We start from the raw sequence: 17,212 nt of genomic DNA on the forward strand, positions 1-17,212 counted from the left end.
ATAGAGGAAGGATATCTGTGGTATTTGTGTATGTGTATGTATTTGTATGCACAAATACTAGAAATGGAATATGGAAAACATTTTGTATAAACCACACAATTATTAGGCGTAAGTTATCTAGTGGAGTTGTAATTTTTTTCTAGATTCAAATTAATGAATGATTGAGTTTCTTATATTTATTACCAGTTATTTTACATATAAAATAATTTCATGTATTGTGTGGCTTACAAAATAATTGTACTGAGTCTCATGTCAAGGAAAAATTCACAGTGGCTAAATTGAGTCACCAGTAAAGTATATTCTTAGCTCTGTGAATATTTTTTCTTCCTCCAAAAATTTATTGATATGATACTATTGTAAAAATAGGTCTCATGTGCTCACAAAACTTGTTACTCTCATGATTCCCAATATTGGCAAAGAAACTGTGAAAGAACCCTTTCAATTTACCAGTCTGCAGAAATGATTTAAGTAATTCGAGCTTAAGCTGTCAATTATCTTGATTACTAATAAAAGTCCTGCATCTGTGTGCATGTGGATGTGTGTTTCAGGGTGAACTTAATATTTGAATACAACATTTAAAATAAGTTGAGTGTCTAAAATGTACTCTGCACATAGATGTAGAGGATATAATTTTGAAACAGATAAGTGATTCCTTACTCCGTAGAATTAAAATTTCATTAAGTAAAAAGGGTTTCAAATCAAAGGCCATGGGTAAGGGTCTTATTGGGTGTTGAAGCTTGTCCCCCCCCAAAAAAAAGGCATGTTCAAGACCCCCCTGGTCCTATGGGTGTGGACCTCTTTGTAAATAGGATCTTCAAAGATGCTATTAGTTGAGATCTAAATCGGTTGAGTGTGGACCTTAAACCAGTCCTTATAAGCAAAAGAGATTCAACATGTTAGGAGAAGCCACAAAAAGCAGCCAGAAGCTAGAAGTCAGTGGCTCAGAAAAGAAAGGAGAAGACATCACCATATGAATTGTCATGTGATAGAAAATAACTAACAGCTAAACCCAGAATGCCACAGTCTTTAGGGAGAAAGCATCGCCTTGCTGACCTCTTGATTTTGGACTTCTCCTAGTCTCAAAACCATGAGTCAATAAATTTCCATTGTTTTTAGTCAACCAAATTGCATGGTATTTGTTTTAGCAGACAGGAAACTAAGACAGATCTGTATCTAAAAGCTTATAAAACTACCATGACACTTAACAGTCTAAATTTAAGAGCAAATACAAAATAACATAGCCTCAACATTTTTTCCTTTCATTTATTACTATTTCTCATTTGCTTTATTTTCCCTTAACAATAGGAAAATATTAAAAATTCTTTGCAGTAACTAAGAGAGAAGGCGCGCGCATGCGGGCACACACAATAAATGCGTTTACAAATGACTCGCAATTATTTTAAGCAAGGCAATTATTTCAATTGACTTTTCAGCAAATGTGAAAGATAATGAAACCCAACAATAACCCTTGCCATTACTAAAAGTTTCATGTGACATTTATAGATTATAAGAGGGACACAGAAACTATTGAGTCATTATAGTCCATTAAAGTTCTTTCCAATTCTGTGTTTTACATGCTCAGCCTGTCTCTGTTATGAATAGGAATTCTAATTGAAATAATTTGAATTAGTACAGAAGTGTAGATTGCATTAACATTGCAGAATCTTCCATTGATGTGCTTTCTAAGGAAATAAGAATATATGATGCAAGAATCCTAAAAGGTATCATTGGGAGCACCCACTCTGAAATTCTCAAAATGGTTTCATCTTATTTTCACAAACTTTAATATATCCAGGAAAATCGCCTCTGCTTGGAGATGAGGCAGAGATGGGGAAGGGAGCTGAAAGACTAGAATAAATATGTGGGGTGGCTTCTAGTCCTTCCTTCCAGTGTGTCTGTATTATTACAGGTAGAATTGAAGATCACAGAATTGCAACACGAGTGTAGCAAAGACCAATCGCCTACCAAGATCCTTTCTTCCCTTCTTTGGGTAGACAGCTTACATTTCTCAGCTTCCTCCACAGTTAGATGGGTCCACATGCTAATTCTCATCGATGAGTCTGAGTACAAGTACTATGAACCTCTAACACGCCTGGACCATAGAAATCCTTGCTGGACTCTCCCTCATGCTTTTATTTCCTTTGCCAGCAGAATACAGATGGAGATGGAGCATAGGAAAATAGTACAGCCAAAGATGAAAGGAATCTGGGAATATGGATTCTCAAATTATTTCAGACAACAAGGCAATGCTAGGGAAGAGAATATTTCCAGAATTGTCACATGAGCAAGAAATAGTTTTTATTTTGTTGTACTACATTAATTTCAGATTCTATGATTCTACTTGTTATCAAAAGATTATTATCAAATAGACTACCCTACTCACACTCAATACAAAAATAATGCCTTTTTTCCTGGTAAATAATGACTATCTTTTAAAAATTAAATTCTGGGACTGGGAACTCACAGGTCACAAGACCAGGGTTGGGGATTGAATCATGCCACCTATAAAGATACAGTCAAGTCACACCCGGGTCCTGTTACAAATTGTGACCCCATTTGTAAATAAGACCATTGGGGATGTTATTATTAGTTTAGGTGTTGACTCATTTATGAATGGGATCATCAAAGACCCTCCTTAGAGAGAGCCATATGGAATTAGGAAAGGTTTTAATCCACATAGTTGAAGTCTCTATAAGCAGAGGGAATTCAAACAGTCACTGGAAACTGCAGATGCACAGAGAGAGAAATTGCCATGTGAAGGTGAATTGCCAAAATGCCACACACTCCAGGAAAGAGCAGGACCTGCCAGCACCTTCATATTGGACCCCTAGTCTCAAAACAGTGAGGCAATACAGTACTGCTTTTAAGCACCCCATTGTGTGGCATTTGTCATAGCAGCCCCGGCAAATCAAAGCACTCAGTGATCAACAAACAGCTCTAAGCAGTGAGGAACTCTTCTTACAAATAAGTAACATTCACATTAGTTTCAAATTAAAGTATAATAAAAATTGCTATGATCAATTTAAATTATGTATTTTTTTTGCCTTTGTTTTCAGCAGAATGTTATTTAACATCTTCACCATCAATTCGTATATTTCGAGTAGGTCCTTTGTTTCTAGACACAGAGAATAACCAAAGTAGCCATGGCCATGCTATTTTGAGGTCTGCAGCACAGAAGATAGATGTTATAGCAAATAATCACCAATTGTTCTACAAGGTGTACGGATGGTACACAAAATTGGATATTGCTTTCATGTGATTTACTGATCTGCTTTCATCACCAACATAAAATCACAGACTGCAAGGACTAAATATAATAAATACTATCTTGTCAACTACTTTAATTCATATGTGGGTAAACAGTGATGTAATGAAGGAAGTGGTTATTCTACCTTCACTCATAGTTTTCACAGAAAAATATATTTCCACAATGAAATGACACTACTTGAAGCTATATCAATGAGGAACTTTAGACACCACTGAACTGAAGCATGTATTTTAAGCAAAGTCTACTTCATAACCCCCTAGAATTTTCTTAGTTCCTTAGCAATACTTAAAATTTATTAACAATCTGATTATATAAATACATTTTGAAATGTCAAGTATCCAGGATGTGACTCATAGCTGTTTAGAAGTGATTGAATACTCAGGAAATGAGATCGTCTCTGATTAATCACCTGGATTTTAAAGTTAGACAATCATTGATCTAAGTTACAGCTCTGGAACTACTTGGAATTATCATTTTGGTCAGTGGATATAACATCTCTTGACTCATTATTTTTTGTTATTAATACATAGGAATATAAATTTTAACCATTAAGAATGATTCAGAGGAAAATAACAGAAACTCCTCTAAGAACCAGCTCAAACAAGAGCAGGCTTATTTCGGCTCGCATAAACAGAAAGCCAGAGATAAGTGGCTGCTGGCATCAGATCAGCATCATGTTGATGTCACATTTCCATGATTCTCTTCTGCCCTCATGTTTTTTATCTTACTGTCCCCAAATAATTGTGCTATAACTTGACATCATTTCTCCCTTCAGAAGAAGAAGGAAGAGCGAATGGTTTTGTATTATTCATTTATTTATCTTTTTCAGAATGGGATACTCTGTCCAGGTGTGGTGGTTTGAAGCTGTTATGTACCCCAGAAAATCTCTGATCTTTTAATGCATCCCTGTGCATGCAGATCTATTGTGGGTGGGACCTCTAATTTCAATTGAGATGTGACCCACCCCACTCATGGCCCTCCTACTGGGGGTCTTTATAAGAAGACAGAAGCCACAGAGAACCAAAGGGATGAAGCCCAGAGGCCCTGGAGAAGCTGAGAGACAAGGACACACCCACAGAAGCTGGGAGAGGGAGCCACTGAAGCCAGAAGTTGAAAGCAACGAAGCCCAGGAGAGAAGAACCAGCAGATGTCACCATGTGCCTTCCCCTGTGACAGAGGTGTCCTGGATGCTGGCGGCCTGTCTGCAGAGCCGCAGCATCATCCTGCTGATGCCTTGAATTGGGCATTTTCACAGCCTAAGAACTGTAATTTGTAAGTTATTAATTCCCCATTGTAAAAGTCAACCCGTTTCTGGTATATTGCATTCTGGCAGCTTTAGTAAACCAAAACACCAGGGAATCCATATCCAATAGATTTGACCGGATGCTTTTCACTTGGTTTCCTATAGCTGTTAGGAAGATATGGGTTTTATAGTTGATCACATTGCGCACCCAATGACATCTCAGGTCTGTTAGTAATTAAAAAATGGGGAATGAATATTGGATAGGCAAGTAACAGTGTCTGGCAGATGCAGGTACCTGTCTCGTTGGGCTGACATGAGAATTAAATATGGTGATGACAGCAAAGCCCTAAGCTGAGTGCCCAGAACCGAGTAAGCCCCCAGTACAGGAAGCTGCTACTAGAATTATTTATTCAGGGCTATTGGATGTATCAAAATGCCATATGCACATTAATATTAAATATTAATATGCATGCTGATATTAAATATTAATATAAGATATTTATATGAAACAAATCTTTCTAGATATACCTGGAGCATGCAGTGGGATTATACTTTCCCATCTCTTGAAATATGAGCAATGATGCATGAGCAGAGGTGTCATGTGTACTTCTGAAAGGAAGATTTAAAAGCCAATATCCAACTTGCCACACTCCCTCTTCCTTTCTTGTCAGCAACCCAGTTGGTGGGTCCTGTGTGAGCCTGAGCAGTGTAGGGAGGGTGATAAGCAGCAGAACCTTCAGCTGTTCAACCATGACCAGCTGGAGCATGAGCTTCTGGTTTAAGTCACTGACATTTTGAGTTGTTTATTGACCATAGCATTACCCAGCCTGTCCTGATTGACACATAAATTTCATTTAATTCTTTTACTAGATAACTCTCGCTGCCGTTTTTGCCCTTTTACAAGGAAGTTTATAGACGGTCAGAAGTTAATGCTATGCCTGTGTTCACATACCTAGCAGGCAGTGGAGTTCAAATTTGCGCTCTGGTTTTTATAATTTCACAAGCCTTTCTAGAGAGTACCGCTGGCTGGCTTCAGGACAGTAATAGAAATAGAAGAGATGGCTTTACTATGTGAATTCTCATTCCCTTTCCTTTTTATCAAGATTTTCATCAGGTTTGGGCTTAATGTTCCATTTCCCTGGGGATAATTTCATGATGCGAAGGACCTTTAATGTTGAACTGTAAGATAAAATTAATGGGAAGTGAAATAGCTTAATATTTATGATTATTTTAACTTGGTTTAACTTTTTTGTTTATTTTCTTACCTGAAGATTTGGGCTCATATTTTAAAAAAATTATTAAAGAAATTGTAGGTTTGCAGAAAAATCCTAATCCTGCAGAAAACACAGAGTGAGACAGACATATATTTTCTATGCAGGCAATACATTTTTCCTTCCTATAGTGAGGATGAAGATCTAGAGAGACAGAGTACCCTTACTGCCTTTTGAGTTTTATTTTGCACCACCACTTTAAGAGTTGAACATATACTCTATTCTCAGTGTATCAAAATGCTTTCTGTTATATCTGATTCTGGAAGTATTTTCTAGTTTCAATAAAAGTCTTTAGGTTAAAATATACTGGAAGCCCATTTCCTTAAGATAAAAGGGGAAATTTTATACCTTTGATTTCAATAATCTTGACTGAACGAGACTTTCCTGGGCTGGAGGTGAATTGATCATTCATTTAGCAAACATTTTTGATATCTTTCTATCTGCCAAGCATTGTCCTATGTTCTGATGATGTAAGTAAAAATAAAGTAAAGCTCACAAGTATAGCTGGAGGGAGAAATAGGCACAAACGTAATTGTCACGCAATGGGATAAGGGCTGTTATGGAAGTATGTGCTCGAGGAAAAGAATAACCAGGTAGGATTGGCTGAGTTATAGAAGAGTCAATGCAAAGGAAAGAATGAGCTAGTCTTTTCAGGAAACATGTTGATCATCAGCAATAGATGGAAGGGAAGGATTCATTCTTGTAAAGCTGGGAGAAGAATCCTAATTTTCTATCTGATCACCCAGTTGTGTATATAGAATGAGAAGAGAAAATGTGAGGAAAACAGGAAGACAAGGAAACATGTAAAGTCTAAAACTATAAAATTTCTAGAAGAAGATCTTTGGGACCTTGGGTTACAAGATTTCCCTTATTCAAAATCCAAAACATGACCGATAAAGAAACATATTGATAAACTGGACTTTATTAAAATAAAAATTTTCGGTGAAAGCCACTGGTAAGAGAATGAAAAGACAAGCCACAGACTTGAAGAACATATTTTCAAACCACCTATTTGATAAAGAACTTGTATTCTGAGTGTATACAGGACTCTCAAATCTCAGTGAAGTCAAAGAAGACAAGCATTTGACAAGTAAGCATATGAACAGATTTTCATATCACAATTGCAGTTAATATAAATTAAAAACCACAATGGCATCCTACTACATACTTATTAAAAGTCTATAATTAACAAAAAGACCCTGAACGTACCAATTTTGGGCAGAGACATAGAAAAACTGAAACCCTCAAAGACTGTTGGGGAGAATGTAAAATGATATGACCCACTTGGAAAACAGTTTAACAGTTTCTTAATAAGGTTGCTATCTACCTATCATATGACCCAGATATTACATCCTAGGTGTTTACACAAGACTGAAACAACATATATCTATAAAAAGACTTTTGCATAAATATCCATAGCAGCTTTATTTGCAATATTCCTAAATGGAAAACAACCATGTCTAGCAACAGGTGAATGGATAAACCAACTGTGATATATCAATTCAATAGAATAATACTCAGCAATAAAAAAACCTCATGAAATACTGATACAGCTGCAGTGTGAATGGATCTAAAAGAATTTATTCTGAATGATAAAACCAGATCAAAAAGAGCACATTTATGTAAAATTTTGGAAAATACAAATTAATCTACAGTGACAGAAACTGATTATAGAGGGACATGGGCACATGAGGACATTCGGTAGTATGAAGGAGATATTCATCATCGCAGTTGTAATGATGGCTGTACTGAGTAAGCATATGTAAAAAATTATCAAATTGTATACTTTAAATATATGCACTTTATACATCAACTGTATCTCAGAAAGCTGTCAAAATATGTTAGAAGAGATCTGGATTGAGATTTCATAAAATCCCTTCACAGAATAACAATAAAAACTGGGTGGCTAGCATCATGCTTAACTGCATCAGAGCATTCACTATTTCCCAGGCAAGCTGTTTAATATTTTGAAAGTATGGATAAAAACAAACCGTTTACTTTACTGAAAATTAAGTGTTTAGGCCAGAAAATTCTCCCATTAATTCCAGAGTAATGTTTTGAGATGAAAGAATAAATCATTCATCTTTCACCTGTCAATTATTCCTAGCATACCATTCCTATCCTTTTCCACATGCGCCTTGTCTTTTTTTCTTAAAGAAAAAGATCCCCAGTTGTTAATTATCTGTACATCTTCTCGTTTTTGTACATTCTTTGAATTGCACTAAAATTGATTTCTCAGGCTAGCCTAAGGATCATAAAGACTGAACAGTCTCACTAAGTGTGGTGGCAGAATGGAGCTCACAGTTATTTTAGCCTCTAGAGAGATATGAATCAACAGTAATGACAAGGATTTCCAAATGTACTCGCTAGAAATGTCATTAACCTGCTGCTCTAAAATTCAAGATTATTAATATTTGGGGATCATCTACACTACTCCTTAGTGATAAAACCCAACTTAGCCATCTAAATTAGATATTGATTACTATTTACTTTATTTGACATTTTTCTGACATTTATTGTTTTGTTTTGCTTTTCTGCTGAATAACCATAGGATTTTGATATATATTTTAAAAATGATGCATTTAAAAACTTGATTCCAATATAGAAACAAAATATTGAATATCCTGCTAAATATTTTGTCAATATCATTTTAGTAACAGTTACAGGATGCATTTCAAGATATATGTCAGATAACATCTATTTTTTGAGTAACTTGTGGACAAATCTTCCTAAGTCAAAGATATGCATAAATTCATTTCTGAAAGCAGAAATCTTATAATCTAATTGTGAAGACAATGCCTGATTATAAAAACATAAACTGGGCATTTTTGTTATCATTGACTCTAATATTCACTCTATGCCCAATCGCTGAAAATAATAACTAGGAGATTTTGCAGTAAAGATAAACTACTAAAAGAGGATGTTTGCACTCAGAGAACCTACATAAAGAGACATGACGCCCTTCTACAACTTTCCTGCAAGAGGCCTCATTTAAGTTGAGGCTCAATACATCCAGAGACCCACAATTTCTTAAATCAACCTGGTCCAATTTTGAGCAATGTCAATTTTTAGACTGCAACCTAAGAGGAAAGTCAAGAATTAATTAAAAATTGCCTTATAATAAGTGCTACAAGCAGAGTGCATGAATAATTGTTCAATACTACCATAGATCATTTTGCAGTGTGACATTACAAAGTCGCATGATTTCAGTGCAACGGACCACAATATTAAGAAATATTGCTAGTAATCTGTTGGGCCATTACTTGTGGGGTCAGTCTTAGAATCTTGGCAGGCTATTTTGTAGTGAGGACACTGATCTTTTTTCTTGGCATTTTTGGTATAAAATAAATAAGCAAAAGATGGGAAGGGGCAGGGAGGGTTCAGTGCTGGAATACATATTTATTTCTCAGCTTATTTAAGAAAAGAAGCACTGGTTTTGTTTTCTGCTATTTTCTGCATCTAATTTTAGTATACATTAGTCTACTACTAATCCACATTAGTTAATAGACACTGTACATAGCTGACACTAGATGGTATTGTGGTTCCTTCATTTCTACTGGCTTCCTGGGTGAGAGGAATTTTCTGTCTCTGTCATCAGTGTACTGCAGTGTATTCAATGTGAGAGTTATACCTCCTAGGGAAAAAATAGATCTTTGTTTATGAAATATGGTTTAAGAAAATGAGAGGATTTACCAGCCTCTTTTCTAGTTCTAAACTTATGTTTTTAACTCAAATATTAATACTTGTATTTTGCCAATAAAATCCTACCAAGAATATAAGAAATAAGGAGGCTAATGGAAAAAATGAAAAAAAGGAATTGTACTGTATGTAGACATTTTTAAAGAAATGCTGCAGAAGCAGTTTAATCTCTTTTCTATAACCACTTCATGGAAAGGCCGATTGCTATTTTTCTTTTTAACTTCAATGGGATCTCCATATCAGAATTTTATTTTGCAATATAACTAGCAATTAAGTATGATGCCTAAGTTTGAATACAAGGCTGACTGAATAATTTCAGTACTGATCAGGATATTATTAATGATAACATTTTGTAACCACATTATATGAAGAGCAAGCATTTTGATCTCTAGCTTGGATATTTGGATCACATAGTCCCTTGCTCTGTAAAACTCTTTTCTTTCCTTTTCACTTCAAAAAAGTTTGCCCATATTTCCATTCCCAGCTTAATGTCACTTTCTCAATGAGCTCATTCACATCTTCCAGTCCATGTGAATCTCTTGTGCTCTCATCATACAATATTCATTTCTTGTGGCACTTGATAGCCTGTTATTGCTTTATTAACTATGCATCTCCTCTGCATAGCTTAAAGCTGGTTCAATACATTGTTATGCTTTATTTCATTTTCTTAATTCAGGGTAAAGAGAAAGTCTTTAATAAACAAGTACAAATTTACTTTTTTTCTATTTAAAAGAGATACATAATAGGACATCTTGAGTCCAGCTCACCTTTACTATCTATGAAAAAAGAATTGGGGGGGGGGGTTAAAAATTAGCCTTCACTCTGTATTCATATTTGAACATTTCCTTAAGAATCCATGTTTCATTAAAAAAAATAGTTTATTCCCACATGCTTCGATATATTCAGATTATAACCTCCTTCAGTCAGGACTATTTTGACTCTGTCTCAAAGCTTTGTATATTTCCACATGAAGTGTTTTGCTCGTTTCTGAACAACTCTTTTTTCAAAGACAATTAAAAGTAGCCATTTTCCCAAGTGTCAGGACAAATAGGAAAGCCAGTTAGGGAACTAATTAAGCATTAGATATAAATTAGTTCAGCCAGCTAAAGTCGGAAAGGAAAAGGTGGGGGTTAGTTCTACCATTAAATATATATGAACAGGGTTCAGGAGAATGGGACCAATTCTATAATGGGCTCTCGTAATAATTAACCAGAAATGATGAGACATTGGGACAACTAGAAGTTTTGGGTCAATATTCCAGGAATCCTTAATATTAATATAAATGGAACAGAGGTCTACAAACTTCGACTGACAAAGGCCAGAGTAAACATTTCAACTTTGAGAACCATATAGTTTTGATCACACTACTTAATATGTCACTGGAGCAAAAGCAGTCTCAGAGGATAAGTAAACAAATGAGTGTGGCTGGATTTAGTTCATGAGTTCTATTTGTAGACTCCTGCTCAATAAATTATAAAGAAAATTTACCTTATTTTAAATATAAATACACAGTGTTTTCGTAAAATATTGGATTTACTGTGTTGACAGACACTGAGTTTAACTAAGAATGTAATCAAATTTAAATTTAAGCACTTAGATACATTTATTTAAACTCTAACAAAGATTTAATGAAGCTGCTTTAACACTTCTCGGAATGAATTAATCTCTCCTCATTTCCCCGTTACTGCCATAGTCTATTTTTTATTGGTGTCCATTTAATCCATGTCCTTTTCCTTCACTAAAAATGTAAATTCCTTGAAATGTGGAAATATGTATTATTCACCTTTGTTTCAAACTTTTAAATATAAAGAACACATTTAATATCAAAATATTCTATGAAAATCCAAATGCATGCAATTATATTTTAGCACCCATTGAAAATTACAGAGTAACAAAAAGCTATGAATGCAGTAATATTTAAAGTGAATTGTATTTTATTAGCCATACTATCTAAAAACATGGGGGAAAGGTAGATAGAACAATTGTCTAGGGATCATTAAATAATGATCAACCCATAAATAATACTTGGTATAATTTGTATTATCAGTAATTTGCAAAACCCCATATTTCCCCAGCCTACTGTCAAGAATTAACTGTAAATACTATGTTTAGTTCAATGTTGACAGTGGACATGTGTTTCTGCAAAATAATTTGCTACCATATGTGTCTATTATCTAGAGTAATATTTTATAAGTACCTAAGTATTAAGTATCCAACCAAAATAAATAATCAAAGATGTAACAATGTATTTGTGGAAAATATTTTTATAATAACATAATTGCAAATATACACATTTAAAGCCATTATAGGGACAGTAGAGGCCACACAACGAGAGGCATATCATTATGGTGAGAGCAGGAATCTAGTCAAGAATTTATAAGAAATTTTAAAAACAAGTAAATAAAAATATTAAAATGTCACGGATTGTGCTTGAGCAACCTAAAATAATATGAAAAGTATACAGAATCCAATCATTCAGTAAAGAGTTTCGGTCAGCCTCATGTGGATGGTGTTTGCTGCATAACATCCAATAAAATCAGGTATTTAAACTTGGATTGTGAGAAGTTGGATTTTTGGGTCTCCTGTAGATGTAAAAGAAACTCAGTGTTTCCAACTGTGGGTGGGTAGATTGAGATACAGCTGCCTAAAGTTTTAAATAGCCTTAATCCATCTAAGAGGGTAATTCTGTTCTCTTAACCGTGCAAGTAATTCTTTTACTCTGGCAAGATAAATGTATGAGAAAAAAAGCAGATAAACTAAATCAAATAAGTGTTTTTTATACAAATTCAAGATAATCTGAATATTCTCTTTAGAGACTAACAGTTTAGTCTTGAAACTTTAATTTAAAATATGGAATGGATTTTAAAAGTGATTTGAAGCTAAAACATAAGGAAAATCTTACTACATTTATGAATTATGTTAATGCATAAAATAAATTGGTTACTATAAATTTAATTTTTAATAGATTTATAAACTTGAGTAAAGGCTCAGAAATGCAGGCTTATATTTTATTATGCCTTTGAATTCTTAATGGAGAAAATAAAATATTTTACATTTATATTTGAAATTTAAAATATTTAAGTAAATTTACTGAATTTGCTGAATTGGAATAAATATTTAAAGAAATTTAGTCTTCTTAACTTGAGTCAATATAACTTTGTTTAAATAATAAGTGGAAATATCTTTTTATATAGAAATATCTATATTGTAAAAAAAAATAGAGTAAGATTTGAAAATTGGAAGCGTATGGAAAACAAAGTTTTAAACATTCTAGACTTAAAAAAAATCACTATTAATCGTAAAACCAAGAAATTTTAAACCAAGGAATTTTAATGAATCTACTACTCAATAAAAACTCACCTTGACATCTAATGGTAGCAGAAAATCTAAATCAATTACGAATACTTGCAGTGACGATGATACTAAGGATACTAAGGATACTTAGGATTAATTGAATCCTAAATACATGAGTTACCGGACCTGAGTTAGTCTCAATGAAACTATGAGGTAGTCATGTGCTCCGTTTACTGCAAAACCGAGATTTAGGATAATTAAGCACTTGGCTAAGGTGAAACAGCTAGACAGGTGTTTAAAATGAAAGGGGGAAATAAAGTTAGACCTTTAGAGAAAGGGCAAATGCCTACAGACTTTCACATACCTCCTATAACATTTTCTAGAAAAAGATTTAAGAAGTGGACTTTGAAAAATGACAGCAAAGGAAACTATTTCTTCCCGGAAATTCTAAAAGATAAGAGGATTATAAACGTACATTTCAACACCTTTTTTTCTGATAATTGCCATTGCAGACAGAAAGAAAGTCTGAGATGAAGAAAAACATCTTTAAATATTTAGAGAATTATGAATGCTTTTATAATAACATTTTATAAATTTTCATGTGTGGGTCTATGAAATTCTCTCTCTATATTTGTATGCATGGGTGACAGACATGGTACAGGGTAAATAATGCAAATATATCTACAACTGTATTGTAGATGTGGTTAAAATTCTAAATTTAGTAGTTATATAGTAATAGGATTTATGTTGGCTTAGCGTCAATGACGCTGTCTTGGTATTGGTTTTGGCATTAATAAAAGTCATGTTGGGATAATACAAATCAACTCTAGGCAATTTTGTCCAAATACTTATAGTAAAGGAACTAATAATCCAGAATGAATGAGCAATTTATAGTGACTATAAATGAATATAATTTCCTCAGAAATGCAATATCAATAAGAATTATTTAGGCAGAGTTCTTTTTAAAAAGTAGATTCACCCTACCATATAGAATACAAAAAAAGTGAAAGAAAGGAAGCAGATTCAAATGTGACATTATCAAGAACAAATAGTGACAATTCCTCTCCCTCCCCTTCTCATCTCTACTATTACATACACACAAATACAAACACGTACATATGACAGTCAATGGACATATAAATATAAGATAAACAGTCAACATATATGTGCATATCCTAGTACAATTGTCTCCAAAATAGATTTGTAAACAGAAACGCTGTATAGTTGTATGAATAAAGATGAAGTATAACAAGTTTTTGGCTCCCCTGAGATAGAGTAAGAATTTTCATCAGTCAACAAGTGTTTGAGGGCCCAGAGTGTTCTTAGATGTATGAAATAGAAAAGATCAATAAGGCCATCTAGTTCAATCTTCTTGAAATATTAAGGAAAGTATGTCTAAAAAACATATAGCTCTGATAAATGGATTCTTACTGAGAAAGTTTCTCCTTCCTTCCGAAGATCAATTTCATTTAAAACTCTCCAATGAGAGGACGAATGTTTGTTCATAGTCCCAATGATGTCTGTTAAAAAAATGACCAAAATTTTATGAAGAGTTTTCTGCAAATAAAATGAGGACAGGTGGAAAGTATGGAAACTATTTAAGAAGTATCTGGAAGATGCAAATGGACTTGCCATTTGCCGAATAATGTTAAGAACCTTAGACAGTGAGCATAATTTAACAACAGAGTTCTGTTGGCTTTTCATCACTGAGATTTGTTAGAAAGTTTTATGTAAACATGACCATCATGAAGTAGATTCCATTTCCAAAAAATAATTTTTAAACTGAGGTTTTATTTTCCATTAAATGATACATCTTGTAAGTCAAGATAAGCGTTTATAAATTTTTCTGTTGCATAGAATAGAAAACTTTATATCAAGTGAAAAATAAAATTTGGAATGATTTACAAATGCTCCACTATGCTGATGAATAAATTGGCTCATAAAATGTTAGATGTATCCAGTGAAGAGATGCAGTAAGATAATAGGGAACTAGAACTTGTATTCATACAGATTTTTACATTTGAACCTTTATTTCTAAATTTTCATTTATGACATCATAGATACAAAAAAATTCCCATCTTTATCTCTTGTATTTGTACAATTTGGTGACAAAGGCATGGGCATATTTTGAATAATTGTTTGACAGACTGAAATCAATGTATATGCAATATTCATAACATTTGTTAAGGAAAGCAAACACAAATCAAACTAACGCAGAGACTAGGTCCTAAATCCCTGGCTTTTAGATATCAGTCTTATTCAAAATGCTCATTTTAAAGATATGAAAACTATAATAGGTAAGATGTTTATTTTCCATCACATTTGTTATAATTTATCTATATATAAATATTGATTTAAAGTTATATTAAAACAAAATATTTACTATATAAGGATTTAATATTTGAGAGGCTGCTGTGGCCCTATGACATTTACACTTTTTATTGAATCTCCTTCATAAGCATCTAACTATTATCATTTCCATCTAAAACCTTTCAAACTTCACATGCACTGGGGATAAACTCCAAATTCATTCACATGTCTAAAAAGGGTCAAGTGTTTGATCCCCAGTTCCCTCTCTGACCTCATCTTGCCCAATTTGCCCACGTGGTGACTCTCTCTGCCACACTAGCCTTATTTCAGCACTGTAACAGCACCGTGATCATGCCCACTCAGAACGTTGGCACATTTTTCCTTTGTCTGGAATTGCCTTATTCCACATATTCAAGGCGAGCACTTGTATTTTTTAAATCCTCAAAAATATTGAAGTACTGGAGTTTCAATTTCTTGAACAAGCTTAAAGTCCTACGCCCTCATGATTTTTCTTTCACCACCCCCTCTGTACAGGTCACCTTTTCTCTTTGTCAATCAGCAGAAAAATGATCCTTCTTGAGGATTCACAGTAAGCATTTTTTATCCCCCAAATTAGCCTTTCTTGATTTCCTCTTATAAATTTGATTACACCCTTCATGCTTTCTCATTACACTCTCTGAGACATAGCAATATTTACCTTAAAGATCAAAAGAATACCCCCACAATGAGAAAAAAGGTAGAAATTAAATTAAAAGATTGTGGTATAAAAAAGTCAAGGAATTTGATTCCTAGAGCCTGCCTATGCCAAAAAAAAAAAAAGTCAAGGGAAGAGAGATACCAGTAGAAATGGTGGAGTAAGGACCTCCAGAAATTACAACTTCCATAAAAGTGATGGAAATATTGGCAAAACTGGTTAAAATGAATTTTCTTCTGAACTCTAGAAATTAACCCAAATCTTGCAACAATCCAAGTAGCATTTATACAAGAAAAAGAGAAAGCAGCTGAAACTCAGTAAAAACAGCAAACTTTGTAATATTTTAACTTACCCTTCTTCCAGTCCCCTCTCCCCAGCTCCACAATAGCAACTGTTTCAAAGAGGGACTTCCTGAGTGTTAAAAGCTCCCAAGAGTTGAGGGCCAACATGAACTTTAACATCAGCTTAATGGCAGTTTTAGTAGCACGATGGGGAGAAAATGGAACACACTTTTCATCCGATATAACAGCCTGCGAGTGGTTCAGCAAACAGGAATTTGCAAGACTCAGGAAAGATCTCCTAAAAACCTTAACATTGGAGAGAAGAGAGGTAGCATGACAAAAGAACAACCTGAAAGGAGAAATAAGAACCACAGGGCCTAGAGAAACCTAGGAGACACAATTCACATAGAAAAAATTGTGCATTGTGTCAAATTCTGCAGCAGTCTAAATAAAATATGAACAAAAAGTGACCATAGATTTTTTTTGCAAATTTTGAGATATATTCATTTATCATATATTCCATCCAAATTTAATCAGTCAGTATGATTTTTACCACTCGAGGATGACTACAGATCTTACCGATATTATTTCAAGAAGAATGGCAGAGACAGGAGCTAGATTAATTTGTGTGTGTGTGTGTGTAAAGTAGTGATTGGAAGCTAGAAAGTGGAGGCAGGATACATTGAGCTCTTTAAGGAGAACTTTGGCATTTCATGTAAGAAGAGACGTAGGTCAGAACCTTTAAGAAGAATGACAAGTCCCCTTTTATGTTGGAAGAGACTTGAATGGGATTTATGTTTATCAACAGAAAACTGATTTAGGGGTCGGCTGAAACAGGGCTAAGCTGAAAGTCGTAAGCATGTGTTTATTGAAAATCATGAGGCTAATAGTTTGGAAGTACTAATTTTCAAGGGCCATTTTGGAAATAGAGGATATGGAAAAGGCAAAATAATATGCTTTCAGAATTCAGTGCATGATATTGTATATAACTACTGTTGAAGGCAGTTTTGGTACATCTATATGCTTTATTTTGCTTGCTATTATCTCTTATAGGAGACAGATTGCATACAAAATTGACTTGAATCATCATTCAGGGAATATGATAATTCAGCAAGAAATTCACCAAACTGACACACCATATCACTTAAAACC

The sequence above is a fragment of the Tamandua tetradactyla genome, chromosome 2, assembly GCF_023851605.1.
Source record: "Tamandua tetradactyla isolate mTamTet1 chromosome 2, mTamTet1.pri, whole genome shotgun sequence".
Classification (NCBI taxonomy): domain Eukaryota; kingdom Metazoa; phylum Chordata; class Mammalia; order Pilosa; family Myrmecophagidae; genus Tamandua; species Tamandua tetradactyla.